We start from the raw sequence: 16,834 nt of genomic DNA on the forward strand, positions 1-16,834 counted from the left end.
ACCTTCTGAATGAACAGAATGTACCCTTAACATTGCTTCTGTCAGGTATTTTGTCAGAATGATAGAAAGCAATACAAAAATACTAAAAAAAAAAAAATCAAGATGTGTACTTCTTGTTATGATGTAGGGAAAGCATGTTTGTGCATGTTTGTTACCAGAGGCTCCAGAGTTGTGGGTAAGAATTAAAACAAATTATAATGTGATTTTCTCCCTGCTTAAGAAACTGATTTTTAAGATGGATAAGTATAATATTTATACAGACTAAGCAACAGGATCTTTAAGCATCAAGTTTCTGGAAAGATCACTAGATAAAATCTGAAGTCTTTGGTATTGACTAACAATTAGCTTCGTTGACTTTGGGAAATCAACTTCTGGTCCTTCTCAAGGTATAACAGGAAACATGCACTGCTTCAAGTGACTCTTAGAATATCCTGAAATGTAGGCCACAAAAATGGTGGTGGTGGTCTAATGTGTGGAATAACTACTTTTTCTTGTCTTAGTAATCTTGAAGAGCTTTTCACATTCTAATCAAATTTTGTGTTGAATTAGAGTGACTGGAATGCTTTCAGAGTTCCTTAGACCTTCCTGGATTTGACATGAACTACCTTCGCTAGATCGTTCAGCAAATAAGAGCATGCAATTTGCACTTTACCTCATCTTGACTTTCTCCTTTTTCCTTTTTTCTTTTTTTAAGGCATGGTCTCCCTGTAGCCCCAGCTGGCCTGAAACTCACTATGTAGACCAGGCTGGCCTTGAACTCACAGAGATCCACCGGCCTCTGCCGTCCAAATGCTGGGATTAAAAGTGTATGCCACCATGCCCAGCATATCTCATCTTGACTTTTAGTAGGAGGACTCTGACATTTGACATTGCTTTTCTTTCCAGAATCTTCAAAGCTCCTAAACTTCTACCTTCATGAAGCAGAAGGAAAAACAAGTTTCACTGAATACAACCTCACTGGTGAATAAAAGGCCGACGTTGTTCCCCAGACACGGCAGCTGAAAAGAACCCTGCACAAATTTCCATTTACTGTCTATTGACTATAGTTTTGTTTCTTCTGAGGGTTGGGGGCAGAATACAGTCTCACATGACTGGTCTGGAACTCACTGTGTAGCCAAGGACCATTTTGAATTCCTAATCTACCAGTCTTCACCCCCGGAGTGTTGGGAATACCACTGTGGACCCCCACACCCACCCAGTTATAATTAATGTAATATAATTAATGTTTAAACAGTTTTTTGTGGGTTTTTTAAGTTTGTTTTTACATTTATTCATTGGGCAGGTGGGAGTGCCACAGCAATTGATTGTGGAAATCAGAGGACAATTTGGATGTCCACTCTCTCCTTCCATCATGTGGGTCTGGGGATTGAACTCAGGTTGTCAGGTATGGTGGCAAGCACCTTTATCCACTGAGCCGCCTTACCAGCCCTAAACCCAGTTTTCTTTCTCCCATTTGAGTGCTCTATTTCACACTGCTGCTGTAATACTATTAGCCTAGTTTTTAAGAACACTAAGATTGACAAATGGTTTCACAGACCAACCTACCTCATTTTTATCCTCTGCTGATTTTCCTTAAAGATGAGCAAGTCTTTGGTCACTCGATTTAGTGTATAAATGCCATGGAGTAACAAAACCCTATACGCAGAGCAAATATGAAGCCATAATTCTACTGAAAACATTTGTCTCTGAAGTTTGAGCCAGACATTTTCATGGACTGGTGCTACTTGGTAAATCTCTCAGGTGTGCTCCTGAGTCAGGAGGTTGACCTCAGCTGTTGGCAGAGTTTTAGTCCTACCTTGAGTTTTCTGTCTCCAGTTAAGCCACATCCCTGCCTCATTCCTAGCCAATTTTAATGTGCTTAGAGACACTTTTGAAATCTGCCAGTATGCCAAAAGGAAGGGAAAATGTTCTCAGTTCCTTAAGTCAGGTCCTGTTAAATTAGGCTCTTTGTAGGATGGCAGAAAGCCAGTTTCAAAGACTGAAGCCAGAGTGCTTCCAAAGACCTTAATAACGGGGTATCATGAGGTGATCCTACTGAAGTTTATACTGAAAAAAATGGTATTTTAATATGATATCAAAACTGCTGGAGATAGCAGAAATGTCCAGGATGTTCCGCTGAGCACAAACCTGACTGTACTTTGGAGAATAGCATTGGGACAGTCTGTTCTTGCTGTTACTCCACTAACTAGGGAATACCAGGTGCTAAAGTGGGGAACTTTTATTCCAGTGGTTAGGAGCCAGGGTGTAGTGAAATACGGAGTACAGACTTTGCAGACTGTCGAGTGTTCTACAAATACCTTACCACCTTTAGTGATATTTTTCCTGCCATGTTTTAGTATCTATACCTTTAACTCACACAACTTGAAAATCTGTCAAACATTTTAATATTCGTGTGTGTGTACACACGTGACTACAGGTGCCCTCAAGCCAGAGGCATTGGATCCCCTAGCACTGGGGCACAACTACCTGATGAGGGTGCCAGAAACCAAACCTGGGTCCTCTGCAAGAGCAGTACATGTTAATCACTGAGCCATCTCTCGAGCCCCCTCCAACTATTTTAACATTTGACTTTTTTGAAAATGGTAACCTAAAGTCACAGAAAAGTTAAACAGCAGTGTAGATTAAAGGTAGCCTCTTGATGCTTCATTTCCTTGGTTTTAAAATAGAAAAACTTCTGAACTAGCATGAGTAGAGACTTGAAATGCATTCTTAGAACTTAAAGGAAGCCCAGTGAGTTGCTCCACTCCCGCTAGTTGATCTCCAGCTGTCACCAAGTATCTGCTTGTTCTTGATTCATGAAGTAGTTTCAAGTGTCTGCTTTGTGTAAGGCACTATGCCAGGAGCCATACTTGGCCCCTACTTCCCACAATCAGATGAAGGATATTTACAAAGCTCAGTAAAAGTTCTGACTACACCTGCTTCAGGAAACGAAAGCTGAATGAATGGGGTGCATAAGCTCATGAGGCAGAACGAAAGAGCCCCATTCTTTCAGCAATTTCTGAGTTAGGACACAGCTTCCAGATTAGGTGAAAAATTCCATACACAGTGGATTCTGAAATTAGATTAATGATGCATCATCTCTGTCCTTCCCAGGACATCTGAATTGGCATTTCCAGGTCACATGGCAGAGACACTGATGTCTGCCAGCCAGGCCAAAGTGGAGACGTCAACAGTGAATGGCAAGAAGCTGAGGTTCAGGGTGCTCATCAGACTTACCATTTAGTTTCAAAACAAGTTGTAAGGACTATTCACAGACCCTGCAGTTAAAGCACGTGTGCCTGAACCCCAGCTCTAAGCCTTCATGACCAGAGCCTTGGGTAGTTTCCTGGCCTTCTGTGCCTCGGGTCCTACATCTCTGGATATATATCCTACTAACTTTATAGGATAACTCTGAGGACTGAAGTTAGTAAGTGCAAAGTGCTTAGTCCAGAGACTAGCCCCTCAGTGTTTATGGTTTGCAGAGGAGGATACCCCATAGAGGTCAAGTGTGTACTCACAGCTGGTATGGAACTCAGGATTTTTAATTTTTTAGTATTTTTATGTGTCTCTGTGTGTGCCACATGTATGGGGTACCCACAGAGGCCAGAAGAGGAGTTGGATCCTCTGGAGCTGGAGTTAGTGTAGTCTGTGACCCACACAGTGTGGGTGCTGGGAACTGAACTAAGGTCCTGGAAGAGCAGCAAGTGCTCTTGACTACTGATCTGTTTCTCCAGCCCTAGAACTCCATTTTATACATACTCATCTCAAAGTCTGAAGACCCAGTCTCTTACATCTATGAGCAAGACAAATAGAGGAACTGGAGCAGTGGCAAAGCTAGATTCCCGTTGTCTTTTTACCCGCTTTGCAAGAGTAGTGTAGGCTTCTGGAAAACCACAAAGTTAAATACACAGTTCAATCAAAAATAATCCTATGGGCTTAGAATGATCTGCATTTTATTGTGGAGAATGTGACTTTCTCATCCCCTATCACACCACTAAGGACTGGAATTGGTTTTGAATTACGTCTGAGTCCAAAGCAAGAAGCACAGACAGCACATTCCTCAAGGACCTAACTTGACCTAGCTGCCACAAGACCTCACCTACTGAACCCTCTAATACTTTCCAAATAGGACCACAGGCTGGCAATGAAACCAACATCTGGCTGCTGGGAGACTAAGATCCAAACCATAACAGAATCTTTGCAAACAGCAGTCTATAGATGAGAGGATGAGGTGTGACTCGCTGGAGAAGGGAGAGTCTTTCTACTAGTTCCTTCCCTCATCTACCCGCCTGCTGCCCTACCTATTATGCACACACACCTGCCAGATCTGATCTGTCACATCTCCACACTGGCCTTCACTGGCTTCCCACACCCTTGTCTGCCTCTGTGAGTTCATTCCTCCAAAGCTTCAGTCCCACTGTGCTTGCCTATCCCAGGAGGTGAGATCATGTCCCCAGCTTGCTCTGCTTGTCAGGTTTTCCTCTGACTAAGATGCCCACACCCTTCTTTGCCTGGCTCTTCTGACCACTTGTCCCTATACCTGTCGTTTGCTAAGAAAAGTTTGACTTACCTCATTCATGCCATTTGTGTACATTATATAATTATCATTGGTTTATTTCTTCTACATGTCTAGGATTGACCAACTTTTATCTCAGCCCTCAAAAGTAATGACAGTATCTGGTGAAGGGTGGGACAGTGGTTTCACACCTTTGCTGCACAGTAGAATCACCTGGCGAGCTTTTAAAGCTTCCAAATCAGGCCACTCCAGGCCAAACAGTTCTGGATTTCAGATAAATTTTATTGTTAGGGATTGCTCAACTGGTTGAGTCTTTGTGGATGTTAAAACGTTTCTACCAGACTCAAGTATTTAAGACAAGGGATACCAACCAGTGCCATAGAATTGGTGGCTTGTGAACTGCAAATGGATTTCTGACAGTTCTGAAGGCTGAGAAGTCCAAGGTCAGGACACCTTTAGGTGTGGTATGCTTCATAGATGGTTCCTTGCTGGGTCCTCGCCATTCCCTCTCCATCCCCTCCTCCTTGTCTCTTGTGCATGTGGGGTGTGTGTATGTTAGCACTTGTACATGTATGCCTTGAACCCAGAGCTCTGGGGCTTAGTCCAACTAGCCTGTTTGCTGTGGGTATCCCCTGCCTCTACCTCTAGAGTGATGAAATTACAGGTGGGCCGACACACTGCCTAGTATTTATATGGCTTCTGGGAACATTCCAGTCCTTAAGCTGGCATAGGAAAAACTCTGCCATTAAGCAACTTCCCAGCCCCTCTTCAGTCCCTTCTAAGGATACTGATCTCATTTTTGAAGGATCTGCCCTTGTAACCTAATCACCTTCCAAAGGCCTCAGTCCTAATACCTAGTATCTTGGGGATTGGGTTTCAATATAAGAATTTGGGGAGCAACATTAATAGTCATACCCTAGCACAAACAGAATTCCTGAACGATAGACACTATTAAAAATGCTTTTTCTTTTAAATATTTTATTATTTTTCATGTATATGAGTGTATTGCCTGCATGTATATGTTTTTTTCTTTAAAACCACTCATTTGTTACATAAAAATTTTGTTTGTCAGAGGCCAGTTTTTAGCCAGTCAGCCCTTCAACTCTTAAGAGCGCTGTTATTTCCTTTTGTAATGCATGCAGTATAGCGTGTGCACAGCAGGTGGAGCCATTGGATCATCTGGTCTGGCTGTGTAGCTCTTTTCAGCAGCGGATAAACCCCGCGGGTTAGAGGAAGTGCCAGACCTGTCAGGAAGCAGGCCAGCCACCTTAAGCCCTTGAGCCTCTTGAGCCTCGGGGTGAGCTAATAGCCCTGGGGACCAGCTCTAGGAGCCACCTCAGACCAGGCCCCTTGCCACTTTCACCAGGAAGTCCAGAGAATGATGGGATTCTGCTTCATGGGTTGTAAAGCGAGTTTCTGGCTGGATTTGTGCAATTCTTCATCGACCAGAGAGTTCCTACAGGATTTGTGAAAAACCCCTACCCAGTGCGGATACTGTCAGGCACAACTGGAGAAGGGACTTCTGAACCTGCTCCTAGTGATTCATTTACTCTTGAGAAGAAAGGCAGCATGACAGGCGGTCTCATTCCTGGTGGGTGCACTTCAGCGCACCACCAGATCAGTAGCAACACCTATAGTTGCCTTATGGGCAGTAGAGGAGAACGTCTTGCTGTAACTGGACAGTAGACTCCCAAGAATCTCATGATTGAAGCTTTTGGCCCTCTCATAAGACTTGGACATCACTGCCTCCCCCAATTACAGACTTGGGTCCAGCTTCAAGGAGCAAGGGCCTATCAGTTGAGTTGGCCCAAACCTTAGAAGTGCTATACAACTGGGGACCACACTTAAATACAGCCATCTAGCCTAAAGAGGGCCTTATGGAAAGCTGGAGACAGAGCTGACCAAGTGCAGAGCCTTCATTCCATCCAGGAGGTGATAATGGCCAGTGCAACAGCTGAGGACACCTTAGCTTTTCATATCCTCCAGAAAGAACAGGGCCTTTGGGGCCCTCATCTCCTCTGAGCCGAGGACATGAAAGGCCTTCCAGGTCCTTGCTATATTGTCCAAGCCCAGGAAAGCTGCACTTTGCAGGGGAGGGAAGGAGGAGACAGGTCCTGGATGCTTCACCTCATTTCTTGCTAGCTTATGGAGCTAGGAGTGGTGGAAGTTCATCAGAAGGCCTGAAGAGTAAAGGTTAATGTACCTCTGGAAGCTCTGGGAATTGGCTGATCCCCAGCCCCAAGAAAGAGTGCTGGTATGGGTTTCCCTGCCCACAGAACTGGATGGGAGGCAGGGCCTCCTCCAAGATGCTACGTAGATAAAAGAGGAGGCTTGTTTAATCCTGACATGCTATGCTTAACCCTTTATGCATAGATCTAAGTAATATAAATTTTTATTTCTTTATATTATATTACTTTAATTCTTTGAAATTATGTGTATATATTGTAACTAGGGACTGCGGTATTGTTAAGGGGCACTAGCATTTACTATGAACCTTGAGTCTGATTGTGTTCCCAACCACTGCTATACGGGGTGGATTGTGGTCCCAGATTACCTGCTGATAGTCCAAATCTGCTGTAGACACTTCTTCTCGGGCTCTAACATGATGTCATTTTTACGTTTCAGAGCTCTGGAAGAGGTATAGGCAACACTTGAACCTTTATTCAGGTACACATCCTAAGCCTACCCTTGTGTCAGTACCATGGTCAGGCCACTGTGATGGCTCTCTGTGGTGATTTGAAAGAATTGGCCTCCATAGGATCATGTTTTTGAACACTTGGTCCCCAGTTGATGGCATTGTTTAGGGGAGGTTATGGAACCTTCAGGCTATGTATCTTGCTAGAGGAAGGGTGGGGGAAGGTTTTGAGACTTTATAGTCTTGTCCCACTTCCAACCATTCTCTCTGCTTCCACATTGGATAAAGATGTGATCTCTCAGCTTCCTGTCCCAGCTGCCCGACTACCATACCTCCCTACCATTGTGGACTTTAAGCCCTCTGGAATCATAAGCCCAAATAAACTTTCTTCTATAAGTTGCTTTTGGCCACGGTATTTTATCACAGCAACAGAATAATACCTACCATAACTCTCCCTGAGTAGGTGTCTAGTATGTTCTAATACCAATACCAATCCTCCAAGGTATATCTTTACCCCACAAGTTAAATACCTGTAACTCAGAGAATGCACACACACACACACACACACCACAGTTGAGCAGGAGGTAGGAGAGGTGACTATTGGACTCTGAAGGCTGGGCTTATCACACCATGCCCTTGTTCTTCTGACAAGTCTGGGTTAGTTGATAACAAGTCTGGTTCCAAGTTATTGTCACAAAGTATCCCAAGGTAGATCTTTTCCAACCTGTATACTGCCCTGAGCCCCTCCCAGATCTCAGTTCTAGTAGTGAGGGAAATTGTCCCTGTGGAGATCTGCATTTGGTGACCTAACCAGCTCTATCTGCCCAGCAAGTGCCTTCCCCTCTCCAGACAGGCCATGTTGTTACATAGAATACCATACAGTTGTTAGTGTTAATTATCAACTTGATAGGATCTAGAATCACCTGGGACATTGATCTCAGAACACACCTGAAAGGGATTATCATATGTTATTTGATATGAGAAGACCCATCTTACTTGTGGATAGAACCATTCCTTAGGCTTGGGGTCCTAAGTGGAGAAAGCAAGCTGAGCACTAGCAAGCATGCATTCGTTTCCTCTCTGCTTCTTGGCTACAGATGCAATGTGACCGGCTCTTTAAGCTTCTGCCACTGTGACTTCCCTGCCAGGACAGACTGTAAATAAATCTAATAAAATGCTAAATAAATCCTTTTCCTTTAAGTTGCTGCTCTGAGTATGTCCTAGTGTGTTTCTCCATCCCTGTGACAAAACAGTCTGACCAATACCAACTTACATCTGCCAGGTCACAGTTCATCAGAAAGCCCAAGGTAGGAACTTCAGGGCAGGAACCTAGAGGCAGGAGCTGGAGCACAGGCCATGGAGGAACTCTACTTACTGGCTTGCTTCCCTGGCCTCTGCTCAGCCTGTTTTCTTATGCAACACAGGCCCACCTTTCCAGGGCTGGCACCACCCACAGTGGGCTGGGCCCTCCCACATCACGCAACAACCAAGAAAATGCCCCACAGACATGGCCACAGGGCAGTCCAATGAAGGAAATTCCCCAATTGAGGCTCCCTCAACCCAGGTGAGTCAAGTTGACACTAAAGTTATCCAGCACAGAGTGTTTTATCACAGCAACAGGAAAAGCAACTAAGACTGATACAGTATTATTTCACATTAATTCTTTTTATTTTTAGAATTTTCCTGCCATATAGCAAATGTTCACTAAATACTTTTTTTTTTTAATAAATGAATGCTTCAAGGGACTTATTGCCTGCATGACATGATAAAACTAACTAGATAAAACAGTGCTGTAGGAATATGCTTATTTAACAATCAGTGGTGTTTACTAGCTATAAGGCACTGTGCTCTGTGCTGGGGCACTCCCTAGTGAGTGAGCCACAGCGATCCTCCTTAGAGCACTGCCTATCTTTGTTGTCATTTTCCAGGGGCAGAGTGGAGACCTGGGCCACTGAGCTGTATCACACTGAGGAACTCCGGATAATTCTACATTGTTATTCAAGTCAAAAAGCATAGCTCTGTGCAAAATGAACATTTATTTAGAGAAGTGCTCTGGGAACTTGGGGAAGCCTCTTCTGGCTCAGGGAAGAAAGTGGAGACCTATGAAATTCAAAGCAACAGGCTTTGGGGAGAAACTAGACACATAGACACTTTTAGAAAATCCAGTCAGAGCTGGGCGCGGTGGTGTGCACCTTTAATCCCAGCACTCAGGAGGCAGAGGCAGGCAGAGCTCTGTGAGTTCAAAGCCAGCCTGGTCTATATAGTGAGTTCCAGGCCAGCTGGGGCTACAGGGAGACCCTGTCTTAAAAAAAAATCCCTCCCTTTGTATGACATGGGTGCACTTACATACATGCAGGCAATACATGCATACACATAAAATAAAAATAATAAAATAAAAAAAAAGAAATCCAGTATAATAAAAATTACCAGGTTTGGTAAACCAGTGGTAGAACACATGAGGCATTGGGCTCAAATCACTAGCGCCACCTTCTGCCTTGTAACTCTGCAGTCATGGTAGACAAATGGGTATAAAGTATGAGTATTACAGCCAAATAAAATTTCTGAGGTGTGGTTCACACCTATAATCCCAGCATGGGAGTCTGAGGCAAGGTGATTGCTTTTGAGTTCAAGGCTACAATGATAACTGTTCAGAACCTTACCACCTAAAGAAAAGTGTAATGAATTATAAGGTAAATAGTAAGGGATTTCCCTGCTAATGAAACACTTTTCTTCTTGTCTTCAAACAAGTAGATATTTCTCTTGAAAAGTTCAAGACTTCCATGGCATCAGGTGACATGTTCCATATGCTGTTTAAAAGACAGCTGGATGGAAGCTTTGGGATAGAAGAGTCTATATGAGATTGTTTGACTATCATAAAAATAAAAATAAATTTTTTCAAACCATCAAAAAAGAAAAAGTAAATAAAAGAAGAAAAATCCAATCGGAACAGAAACTCTCTGGGAATCTATGTGTGATGAACAGATGTCTCCCTCTCAGATGCTCTCTTTCCCAGGCCCTGGGCTAGTCAGGGTGTCTCTACCTGGTATAGATAAAGATGAAGGAAAATCAGCAGACGTTCCATCAGCCCATCACTAAAAGGGTCCTCAAAGAAACTTGTTCAGAAAATGTACGGCCCACCCCTCTAGCAAAAACCCTTTGCTCCTTAAGAAGAAACATATTTCTTCCTTCAATGATCAAAATAGCTTTACCCACACCTCAGAAGTCACAAAATTGATTTTCTGTTCTCTCTCAGCACCACAGGCCAGTGGAACTCAGTTACCAAGCTTCACTTCCTGTTCCCTCAGTAACCCTATTTGGTGAAATTAGAATTAGGAGTTTAATCCAATGTAGTGAAAAGCTGAATGAGATTCGCTTTATGACTTGAGACCTGCACTAGGAAACAGCATCCTCAAGTTCTGTAGTCCTCTTCCTAAAATTGACACAACTGAAGAGGAGAGGACACATCAGCCCGGGTCCTCTGCTCTCCTGCACACAGTGTGTGTAGTTAGTCCTGGGTTTCTAAAATCCTGTTCTGTGAAGCTTGACCTGCATATCTCTTTAAAAAATGAAGTAACTCTAAGATTCCTTTTCCACAGAGTGTATATAAAGTGGAAAACTGAGCCCAAGCACAAACAGCTGACATCTTCAGCAACCTCTGCACATGAGGTGCAGTTCCCATACGGCATTTCATGGCAGCTATACCCTAACTTCTTCTGAGGCCTCCAAAAACTTGTGGATGCCCAGTGACCATGCATAGAAAGGTCATGTTCAGGAAACTGTAGTCTTGAAGTTCTTTTTTTTTTCATTTGTTTTGGGTTTTATATTTGTTATTGTTTGAGACAAACTCTTGTTATATAACTCTGATTCTCACAGCAACCCTCCTGCCTCAGCTTCCCAAGTGTTGAGATTATAGATGCATGCCACCACCCGAGTTCTAATAATTTATTTACTTTTATTTTTTGTGTATGAGTGTTTTGCCTGCATGTATGTAAGTGCACCGGGTGCATGCAGTGCCAAAAGAGGCCAGAAGAGGGTCTTGGAGTCTCTGGAACTGGACTTAAGGATAGTTGTTAACTGCCCTGTTGGTCCTGGGAACTGAAACTGGGTCCTCTGGAAAAACAGCCAGTGCTCTTAACCACTGAGCCATCTCTCCAGCCACTAAGTTCTAATCATTTTGAGCAAGGAACCTGACATTTTCATTTTGTTCTTTACTCCACAAATCATATAACCCATCCTATCATCACCATGATTCCTTGTTTATTTAGTACATATTGTTAATCTCACTTTTAAAAGATTTTATTTTTAATAATGTGTATATGTCTGTGTGTAGATATGTACACATGAGTACCCTCAGAGGTCAGAAGAGGCTGTTGGATTCCTCCAGAACTGGAGTTTACAGGTGGTTGTGAGCTGCCTGATGTGGGTGCTGAGAACCAAACTTAAGTCATCTGCAAAAGCAGTACATATTTTTAACTACTGAGCCATCTCTCAGGCTCTCTAATTTTGCTTTTAAAAGCTGAAACTGAGTCAGGTGTGATGACTTGGGGGCACATATCTGTAATCTCAGCAGTCAGGAGGCTGAGGCAGCAGAAGAGTGAGTTTGAGGCCAACCTAGGTTATGTAGCAGGTTCTAGGACTTCTTGGGTTACATAATGAAACCTTGTTTATAAACAAACAACAGGAAACCAATGATCAGGGTAGGTTCAGTAACACACTGAAGTCCATACAAACAGAGCAGCCAGCTCTTGGAATTGAAGCCTGGTCTTTGCCCGGGAACTGTGCTCTATGCCCTGTTATGACTAAGTGGTCCTACCCTCTTGCCTTACCTGACAAACCCCAGCCAGCAGAGCCCTTCTCAAATTAGGATAGTAACTCTAAACATTCTAAGTTAAAGCACATTGGCATGTGTTCTTTCCCCTTCCTAATCGCCAAGATAATTAATTTAGTTCTCTAAATAATTTCTCATGTGAAATAATGAAGCATTTATTTTCTGAAAAAAAATGTTTTTCAGCAAAATGTGACAATTTTTGTCTTTGAAACCGAGACAATCTTTTTATTCTCATACAACTTTTAAAATGTCATTAGAGATGAAGAACATTTGCCCTATAACAAAATTACATTTCTTCATATGATGTAGAGATTTAATAATTAAAGGAATACCCATGAAATATACATACTAGGCATTCATAAATTAAGTTAGACTGTGGCTGCTAAGGGCCGATTATATAAGAGAGCGCCAATTGTTGAAATAATGAAGGCAGGATATCAATTTTGACATTCTCTACAGGCCGTGATTATAAATTGCTAGAATGGTAACAGATTATGAAATCTTATTGAGATTTGAGATCCCCTTAAAATATTCACTGTGTGTTAGAAACTAGTTGTCTTGATTGATTTTAGTCATAATTCTATTATATGTTTACAAGACGGGAGGAGGGGTGCCATGGAACTGAAAAGAAGAATGCGTTCTGCTTATGAAATAACTAAGATGATGGCACCGTATGTAAAAACTATATACACATCTAGATCTGAGCCTCCATTTCACCTCTTTCTAACTGTGTGAACTTCAGCAAGGCAGGCTTGTGATGAGGGATCAGATAGACAGTACATGAAGTACATAGTGGAAGAACTGCTGTTTAGTAAACAAAATCAGTTATGATTTCTGCTGCCACTGGAGGAAACTGGAAGGCTTGGGAAGACAGCACCTTCCTATCTCCATTACCACACCAACCTTGATAAGGTTGCAATATTCTACAGCATCAACTTGAAAAATTATTGGTATATTGTCAATGAAGTGCTGATAGATGTTAAACAGCCAGTTCCATCTGAGTATCAATAGGAGCCAGCATTACCAGTTTCGTAGTACTTACTGCTTTCTGTGGTATAAATGCATTAACAAGATTCCAAAGTGATGTTGTGGAATGTGAAGTTGGGAAGAGATTGTATACTCACTTCTCACAACCTGCTGTGACCCAGGGTCCACATACTGATACTTTCAAACTAGGAATCGAAAGATGGGATTCCATTTCTGGCTCTGTTACCCAGTTTAGGCCCCCTTCCCTTGCATGAATCTGGCTAATTTAAGCCTCCCAAGCCTCAGCTTCTTTTTAAAATATTTTATTTATGATTTTTATTATTTACTTTATGTGTATGAGTGTATTGCCTGCATGTATGTAAGTGCACCTGCATCATGCAGTGCTCACAGAGGTCAGAAGAGGGAATTGAATTCCTCTGGAATTGGAGTTACAGGCGGTATTAGCTGCCATGTGGGTGCTGGGAGCTGAACTTGAGTCCTCTGCAAGAGCAGCCAGTGCTTTTAACCCCTGAGCCACCTCTCCGGCCTAGCCTCAGCTTTTTATCTGACTGATGGAGATAGCAGTACCTGTCTGGCATGGCTCCTGGGAGTGATGTGACAATGAAACAAATAGAAGACATTGTGCTGGACAGCTTTAGTTGTCAACTTGACACACGTGGATAGAGGAAGCCTCAACTGGGGAATTGCCTCCATTGGACTGGCTACCGCCATGTCTGTGTACATGATGTCTCCATGGGGCACCTGCTTAATAGTTGAGTGATGTAGGAGGGCCCAGCCCACTGTGGGTGGTACCACCCCTGGGCAGGTTGTTCTGTATTGTATAAGAAAGCAGGCTGAGCATGGACCAGGGGAGTAAGCCAGTAAGTAGTATTCCTCCATGGCCTATGCTCCAGCTCCTGCCTTGAGGTTCCTGCCCCGAGTTCCTACCTTGGGCTTCCTGATGAACTGTGACCCAGGAGATGTAAGCAGAATAAACCCTTTCCTCCCCAAGTTGGTATTGGTTAGAGTGTTTTGTCATAGCAATAGAAGACAGACTAAAACAGAAAGAGGAATGTGGTGGTTTGAATGAGAATGTCCCCCATAGGCTCCAAGTATTTGAGCATTTTGTCCCCACTTGGTGCTGCTGTTTTGGGAGGTCTTAGAAGGTGTAACCATGCTGGAGGGAGCACATCACTGGGGATGGGCTTAGAGAGTTCTTAAGCCATGCTGAATCTCCAGTTGCTCTGTTTCCTGTGGCTGCTTGAAGATACGAGAGCTTAGCTTCTGCTCCTCCTCCAGCCACCTCTGGCACCATGCCTCCCCACCGTGATGGACTCTTGCCCCTTTTGAACCATCAGCTAAATTAATTCTTCCTTTTATAAGTTCCCTTGGTCATGGTGTTTCTAGCACAGCCACAGAAAAGTAATACAGACATGAAGAACCACTGAAGCTGTGACAATGGAAATGAGTCTAACTGGTTGTGTTGACTACTAACTGGTAGTGATGACTACTGTAGTTACCAAAGCGACCATCTCATTCACGTTCTTTACCTTTGGATCTACTGTACAGCAGGCCTTTGAGCTCCTGGTTCATTTACCTAATCTTTTTTTCCTTCTCTGTGATCACTTAACTTAGAGTGGTCACAGTTAACAGTAAGGTCTTCACAGGCTTCAGGAAGCAAATACTGGCTCCCGTGGCTTGAGGTTCACTATCAGGGCAGTAGGGGTGGGGAAACTTCAAAGCAGATGGTCCACCATCGCCTAAGTGTAGGAACCAATATTCCTTCCTTCAGGGATGTCCTGGTGACCTGGTCACTTTGTTTTCCCCTAAGAAGTGGAAGTTCTTAGTCCCTATGCCATCACAAGACTCTGTCTTTAGGTCTCCTCTCTCCCACTGGACTGCTGTTGACTGTGGCTACCTGTGCTATAGTTGCCTTGAAAGACACAGGAATGGTAGAAGCATGAGTCGTACTGCCTGGGTCCAGCTCCCAGGCCAGCCTGGTCTTTCTCTGGGATGACTTCATAATCCTGCTGTGTCCAGCCTCTTTGTCTGTGAAATGAGGGTGCTAGCACCTATGTTCTTGGCTTGTTGTGAGATTAAAGAAGCTGGAATCTGCGGACTGTTGAGAAGACCATCTGGCATGCAGCAAATACTAATTGCTGACAGCTGCCTTCTGTTTCTATGGCTGTCTTTCTGTGGTCCCCTGTCAGTCTAGACTGTTTTTGGGCCAGGGATTGGTGTAATGTCTCCCTCCTGGGTGGAAAATCCTCTTGCAGAAAAGTTGCTGCCTTAGGCTATGCAGCAATGTCAAAAGATAGGAATCAAGGCATGTTACAGACCAGGAACAGGTCTTCTTTTGAGAGTGCTGTGGTTGCATAGACAGACACCAGACCCTGAGCTTCCTGGATTCCCTCCCTCATAGTAGGTTGATGTTTCTGAGCATCTAATAGGAGTCATCAGGGTACCATAAGCATGTCCGAGAAGGCATAGTCCATGGCTGAGTATAACAGAAGAAAATACAAGGAAGTTTTAGGTGCTTTGCTGTTGGTGAACATTTTGGACCTCTGTCCTTCACTTCCTTGGTTTGAAAATCCATTCTTCCAGGGCTATCTATACTGTCAACCTTTCCCCAGCTCTGCATTCCTAAGGGGCTCACTCCCAATGGCAACATCCCAGGAAGATGTCCATGAGTCACAGGCTGGGATATAATAACCTCTAAGGGTCATGGTTAGCTTGATATGAAACAACTTCTTCACTTTCCTTGGAGGGAAAACAGAGTGTGCTTCCAAGGTTGAGCTGTTCATCTAACAACAATAATAATTACCTTAATGTTCTTCAATTGGGGATTAAACAAATTAGGGTACCTCCATAGTACATGATGCAGCCATTAAATTAAATGAAGTAGAACAATGCACTGTATTTCATTAATCCTTACACCACTCAAAAATCCCTGCCCAGCTGGGGGCCTCGTAGGTGTTACAACAGGGGTGGATGCTATCAAGGATTTGTGAACTCAAAAGTCAGTGCCCAATTACGTCCTGAGCAAAAGTCATACACCTGGATGTAAGCCAAAATTGTAATTTCATCCTGACTTGAAAGGGGAGAGAGATGACCCAGCATGCAGCAGTTTCCTGGAACACCATTGGAAAGTGAAGGGGCCATTGCAGAGGTGAAGGCTGCAACTAGAATTAGGATTTCCAGGGACAGCATTGTTCAGAACGGGATGTTTCATGTAGAGAGTGATTATGAGTCACTAGACAAAGGAAGTCTCTAAGACTCCTTGTGGACTATGTCAGCTGGCCAGGATGGTTCAAGGCCCTTACAGTGGCTGTCTTGGGGACCTAGCTGTCACCATAAGACTGAGCATCTGGGAAGCCCAAGAATGGGTTGTTTTCCACTGTAACTGAGGAGGATAAGCTGGGAGCCCTGTGCTGAGAAGCAGACAAGACTTGGGAAGGACAAGTTATGTGCCAGGTAACAGAAGAGACATGCTGTCACCATTTTCAAGGCCCACCCAGGAATTGGCAGTCTCAAAGCTGAGGAAGAAGTCACTCTGGGGTGAGTCAGTCTTAAAACTGACACAAGCATATGACAGAACAGATAGCAATTGGGATTGACGTGTTCAATTCATAACCTCATGGCAGGGACTTGTGGGAACGTGTCTCAAACCTATTACTGTGTGCTTTCTGCCTGGGATCCAAGAACAAGCCTGATGTGTCCACACCTGTCGTTGTCCAACCCTACTGCAAGGGTACATTGGTCTATTTCTACTGTTCTAACAACAAAAAATAAAACACAAAACACATACAAATAGCATGGCTTACAAACAACATGAACTTATTTCTCACGGTTCTAGAAGCCAGGACATCGGAGATGAGGGTACAGACATGGTTGGATTCTGGGTTGTAGA

This window comes from Nannospalax galili, unplaced genomic scaffold, assembly GCF_000622305.1.
Source record: "Nannospalax galili isolate Female #2095 unplaced genomic scaffold, S.galili_v1.0 scaffold683, whole genome shotgun sequence".
In the NCBI taxonomy this organism is placed as follows: domain Eukaryota; kingdom Metazoa; phylum Chordata; class Mammalia; order Rodentia; family Spalacidae; genus Nannospalax; species Nannospalax galili.